The following is a 6,980-nucleotide window of genomic DNA, read 5'->3' on the forward strand; positions in this document are numbered from 1 at the left end:
GTAAATAAATCTTTGACATGGTGTTGAACATATCATCAGTGATGCATCTGGCATCAATAATGGTTTGACGCTTGACAACATCATATGTGCTCACCTGAGTTTATTGATCTCAGACATACATCGTGTTAAAGACTATATATATTTCCCCACACATCCCTGCCTGTTATGAACATCACCCTCAACTCTTTTCAACAGCAAAATCCTCCGATCTTTCAGACAACCTTCTCAACATATTTTGAAATGCATTCTTGAAAAAAAGGTACACCTTCTAAACATGAGATTTTTTGCAGCAATGTTGCTAAAATTACACTACAGTATACAGTATGTTTATTACTCTGATCATGATGACTTTTTTGTTTTGTTTTTACACCCTAAAAATACATTACTCTATGCATTGATTGGGGAAAGTGATTGGGGAAACAGGAGTTTCAGAGTGTGTGACCTCTGAAGGCTGATGTGTGACGTTGAAGCCATAAAAATAAGAAGTTCTGGGAGGAAGGGCCGTGTTATGCAACAGAGCCTGGGGGGGTTTCTCCCTAGTCTACAGAGTGAATGAAATGGTTTTAAAAAGCCACTGCTATACATGACTCTGAACGAGTTTCAGACATGATTCTTAGGTTACCAATTGGTGTAACATGATTGCAGAATCAAAAATGTCCATGCTGCATTGAAATTATAATATGCTGGGCTTTCGGTAGTCATGTGCAATTTGCATTAGGAGCACTTTACCATGAAAATGTGAAAACTCCATTTTATTTTTCAGCTACTACTTGACTCATTTCAAGTAACATGAGCATTTTTTGCCATCACACAACAAGAGTTTTCAAGATGGAGGTACATCCTTCAACAAATTGCACATTTTGGAGAGCTTGGTAATATTATGTGTGGTCTTGATTCTGAATCGCTGCATATTCATAAAGCCAAGCTTCGAGTATTGCTCTCTCAGTGTATGTAGCATCAGCAGGCGTCTTACAACTGAAACTCAATCACTGAGGCAGATTTGCGCCTTCTCAGGCGTATTAGAGAATCATCTCTGTAAAAGGATATGTATCACATTACCTGCCACATATCAAGCCCTGCCTCACCTGTCTGCTTACACTCCCGAAGAAGACCTTCTGACCATACTTAACCATTGGTTAAGTGGTTCTGAACACAAGATTGTGTGCTTTTTGGCTTTTTTATATACTTTTACAGTATTATTGTACCGTGCTACAGCGCTAAACTACAGCACAGCAAAAAATGCAGAGAATCTCTCCAGAATATTCCTGGCATGCATGGTCGCGCTGGTTGACAGGTTGCCATGGCAACACTAGATTCTGCACCGGCCTCAGTGCCGTTCTTCAGGGCAGTTAGTCTTTCAAATTGGGTAGCAGGCACACGTTGTCAGAAATGCATGCCTTCGTTCTCACGTTATGTCTGGGAACTTTAATGAGGGCAGAGCAGGAGGGGGAACCATACTTAGACCTCCTGATGTAGATATGAATAATAGATTTCTCGCATGTGAAGGCAAGCTCTTGGCACATGGTGGAAGATCATTTGCCACTTCTTGGATCAGATCTCTGTGGGGGGATCACTAGGTAGGTTACCACTTAAGTTGTGTTTGTGATGAGTGATAGAGGCACTGGGAAATAGGCAGAATAAAGCAGAATACATAACAGCACTGCACAGAGGCATTAGCTTCTCGATTTAGCTTTGTTTTGGAAAAAAAAAGCAATAATTTAATATTTAATATTTGGACCAATGTGAAAAGAGGAGTTGGTGGAGCTGATTGCCAAAACAGAGAAAAGAATAGATTAGTGGTAATTATGAATGTGCCTGTTGTTCAAAAATGGAATGGAGCAATCATAAACTAATTTTATCAATTCTGTTTTTCTGGTATTAACATGTTTCCTCTCTTACAGAGACCTGTCATGTGGGAGGACTGTGCAGGTGGATGTACATTAGTTGTCCTAAAAGTTACCAAAATACTAATTCCATTAGCCGTATCTTGGATGTAAGACAGCCGTAAGTTTTAGCTTTTCTTGTTGAGGGAGGTGGAAGCCAACTTTCCCTCTGAATGGATTAAAGTCTGTTCCTGTTGTGATATTTTCCTGAATATGGTATGGGGAAGAGGGAAAGGCATGACAAGCAGGACATATTTGGACATTGCCCATCCAGGTACATATAAGAACAGTACCTACACTGTATTGACAAAAGTATTTGGCCACCCCTGTTTTTCAGGGTTCGGGCTAGGCCTCTTATTTCCAGTGAAGCGCAAACTTAATGCTTCAGCATACCAAGACGTTTTGGACAATGCTATGCTTCCAACTTTGTGGCAACAGTTTGGGGAAGGCCCTTTTCTATTCCAACATGACTGTGCCCCAGTGCACAAAGCAAGGACTATAAAGACATGGTTTGATGGGTTCGGTGTGGAAGAACTTGACTGGCACGCACAGAGCCCTGACCTCAACCCCATCGAGCACCTTTGGGATGAACCAGAATGGAGATTGCGATCCAGGCCTTCTTGTCCAACATCAGCGCCTGACCTCATAAATGCTCTACAGAATGAATGGGCACAAATTCCCACAGAAACACTCCAAAATCTTGTGGAAAGCCTTCCAAGAAGAGTGGAAGCTGTTATAGCTGCAAAAGGGGGACCAACTCCACAAGTATATGTATTTGAATGCAATGTCATTACAATGTAATGGTCAAGCGTCCGAACATTTTTGTCCATGTAGTGTATCTGAACAGCTGACTACCTGCGGCATGGGTGCCAGTGTGCTTTGGCTTTTAACATTTGTGCTAACAGCCAAGCTATTGAATATTCTGCATCAGACATCTTGCAATGATGGCTGAAGCCAACCTCTTAAGGTTTGGTTTGGTAGCCTGTTTTTGTCACTTATTTCAGTGCATCATATTGGGCACAATAAAATGTATCAACCATAGTCCAATTCCATAAATAATTAAACAACAGCTGCAGAACGCAGAGGAGTTTTAGCTCATTCATAAACGTATTAATACCATGAACAAGCAGCCATACATTGTTACAGCGCCATCTATCAACCAAAGAATTCATTGCATATTGTTATATTGTAAGAATCTAATTTACATTATCATGGGAATTGTTCAAGTTGCTAAGGTACATGCATACACATGAGAACATATAGAGCATAGCAGGTAACGCAATGATCAAATGTGGGCAAATGATCTCCTTTTTCACCATTACATGAACAGCAATATGTACATGTTATCCAAGGAAACTGCTCTTTTGTATAAAGTTTTACATCAATGACATGGAAAAAAAAAATTTCCATTGCAAATATCTTGCACTGTGATAGTTCGTGCCAGCCTAGAAGCTGCCGGCGTGTCCCTGCCAAATGTCAGCACTGTACTTCTCGTTTGACACAAATGTGCTTCCTCACTAAGCTGTGTGCCCATGAAAAACATGTTAGCCCTCTTCAAAGGCACCCTCCCTATCTCTTCAGCACAGAAAGGTACTCCTATGCCTCCAGTAAAGAATGCTGGGACAAAATATGTTTTTCAAAGTACACTAAGCCTAAGTTTCCAAAGCAGGTGCTGTGCTCACAGTCAAATTACAAGCTTGCATCATGCATTTAGAATGTGGAGGAGAATTAAGAATTGTAATTGGAATTTAACCTTTATTTATTAACTTCTATTTCACTTACTGAAAAAGTGAAAAACAGTTAACAAGAAAAACGTAGCAATCCAAAGGAATGACCTACATTAAAAAACTTCTTTATTTTTATTTTATTAATAATAATTTTATATTAATATTAATAATTTAATATTTTTATGGAATGATAAAATAACAGTTCAAATTAAACCAAATTCAAACACAATGTTGAAACTGGATACATTTGCAGTTATTATTGTTGTTCGTAAATATTTGCAATAGGGAATATGCTTAAATAATCAGTTTCATGCTACGGAATTTTGCCTTACAGGGATCATGACAATATGATTTCTCAGCTGTCAGATCTGCTATTCATAACATAACAGGGGGGTAAGGCTACTGATAACATAAGCTTCCTTACTCCCCTTATTCACCATATATTTTAGAAGCTGAAATTCTGTATAATATCATACAAAAAGACCCAAAAATAAAATATTGCTGAAGTGAAGATGATGAAATGATTTTCAGAGTGAGGACATTTCCTTATCTGATATAAAAAAATATTGAGGAGACCATCATACTGTGAGCGTTTTGTCTATTTTTGGGTTGGTGAACCCATTAAAGATTTTTTTTTACATAACAGTCATCAGCGGAACATGACAGAAATTAAGGCAAAGTGTTCTGCCAGCAAAACCAGCATGTATTGCAAAAGTAAAGAACAGATGCAAAAAACTCGTTGTTTTTTTTTTTTTTTTTTTAGTATCTTCTGCCTTAAATATCTAATATGATCCAAAATATGATGGGCATTCATGAATCAATGCTGTTGCCAGTCACACAGTTCCTTTGAAGACCATGGTTCAAATTGTCCAAAACTCAAATCTAAAAGAATTCCACAAGGTGGCGCTCAGATCCTTTTGTTGTATCATCATTCTCCCGGGGCTTGTCTTGACTTGGGTCATTCCTCAGCCCTGGTTTTGGGGGCACATATACCACATTTTATTGATTAAGATTAATAGTAACCAATTTCATTCTGACACAGTCTGATGAAAATACATTTTAAGTACACAAAGTACACAAAACATGTTGCTTTAACAAAGAGCTCTCAGTGCAAACTGTAGATCTATCTGTGTCTTATCTATTGTATATTGAACAATTTTTACAGTTTGCACTGAGGGCCCTTTGATATACCGGTTGAATCAAACCTAATTAAGAGGCTGCAGAGCACATATCAGTGAGCATCAAACTCCTCAGTACCAGCAATGAGACACACACATCCAAATATTCCAAACGGTTCTGATGTCATAAGTACACTTTTATGACTCAGCCAGGCTTTAGGCTGTCTACACTTGGCATCTGTATAAAATTAAATGTTAAAATTGTTATTTCAAGCCATAAAAACACAGGCAAACTGAGCGAATGGTGCACACACTGGAGAAAGGAGTCTGTCCGCCGGGTGGGCCAGGCATGCACTGTTGATTCACAGCGGCTCTCTGGTGCCAGACTCAGGGTTCGAGCTCCACGATCTGTGACGGAGAAGGATTTGGAACACTGGCTTCACCTTTGACCCCCAAGCGAAGTCGTCCCCCCCCCCCTCGGGTTTGGCACAAAATGTTAAATGTTTGTTTGCTCTGAATGAATGATCGCCGGGCGCTGCAGGAGAGGGTGAAGGTTGGAAGAAAGCACCCTGATCCTGCCCCCGTAGAGCAGTCTAAACACCGTCTCGCTCAGAAGACTCACCTCTGCTCAGGTATCCAATGCGGCATTTACATCACCGTGCCTGTGTCTGTGAGGACGGCAGAATGACAGACTCTGTTATCAAAGCCATGTGAACTGGATAGGAATGCGTTACCGACACAGATATGATAATAGTTTAATGGGCTTCATTGAATGATGAAATTGAAATGCATATGTTTTAAACTCCCATGCCATATGGGATGGCTTGTACACATTTTGGGGACATGTGTTTCATCAAATTGTGCAATATCATCCCCAGACGCCTACTGGATCACATCAGACACATATTTTTGGTCATCATGTGAAATGTTTCCATTGAAATTCACTCCATCAAATGAATTCCCTGTTGCCATCAAATTAATTCCATTAAATTGTTGAAAGCTATGAACCTCTGAATAACTCAATTAGAAATATAATTTTTAAATTTCTTAAAAATTGTCGTACTTCAGGCTTTAGAGGGTTAAGCGTTAGTGCAGTATCTGTTTCTGTAAATGTTTGGTCTGTTTCTCAGAGGAAGGAGCGCTGACGTGAAGCCTGTCTCCTCGAGTGAGAGAGCTGGTGGTGATACAGTTATCAGGGCAAAACACACTCCCCATGCAATCGAAAAGTACAGATCGCTCACCTAGCTGCGGCCAGAGCATCAAGAACAGAAACCTCCCGGTGCTCATTACCCATGAAGAACTGAAGAGCTTTCTGTCAGGGATTAAGTCAGCATGTCAGCTTTGTCTATGGCACGTCAACTCAGAATCTTGCATGTGTGTGCGTGTGCACGTGCGTGCATGTGTGTGTGTGTTTGCGCACGCGTGCGTGTGTGTGTGTGCTCGTGCATGTGAGTATGTATGTGTGTGTGCATGCGTGTGCATGTGTGTGTGTGTGTGTGTGTGTGTGTGTGTGTGTGCGCGCGTGCATGTGCATGTGCGCATGTGCGTGTGTGTGTGTGTGTGTGCGTGCATGTGCGTGTGTGTGTGTGTGTGCATGTGTGTGCGTGTGTGTGTGTGTGTGTGTGTGTGTGTGTATCCACTCCAGGATTGCAGTGGTTATTAGAGCTTTGTGTGATGGATTGACACATGTTCTGATGCGGTCTGTCATTTTCTATATTTGCTGTTGCTCATGTGACCTTATACCTTGCTTTGCAATTTGCTCTGGATAAGAGCATCTGCCAAGTGATTCAATGTAAATGTGTATATGCCATTTCATATTTATTTAACCTTTTTTGGAAGATGTGAGACATTTTCTGCATGCATTGTCTGACAGGCGTGATGACAACACATTCGTGGTTAAATAAAAAAGAAGAGAAAGTCCTTCTGGAACTTGTTTGAGCTGGTTATTTTCAGGTCGACAAAAAAAGTTGCCTTTCAGTTACTACATCCTGCTGACACATTTAATTAGAAGCTGAGAAAACACTGTTAAAGGATAATTGATTTGATTTCACTTAAGGGTTGGGGGATGCCAGCAAAGCAAGTCCATTCGAGCCACTCACCAAAGTCTGTGGTCTCGCTCTAATTCAAAGCATATGCGGCGAGCCGTTAACAGGCCAGGGACCCAAACTCCAGATCATTCTGGAGTGCATTCAGGAATGCAGTCATAGACAGAACATTTTATAAATCACAGGTTGTAAAAGGTGTTATTGTGC

Source organism: Megalops cyprinoides, chromosome 7, assembly GCF_013368585.1.
Source record: "Megalops cyprinoides isolate fMegCyp1 chromosome 7, fMegCyp1.pri, whole genome shotgun sequence".
NCBI classification, from domain to species: domain Eukaryota; kingdom Metazoa; phylum Chordata; class Actinopteri; order Elopiformes; family Megalopidae; genus Megalops; species Megalops cyprinoides.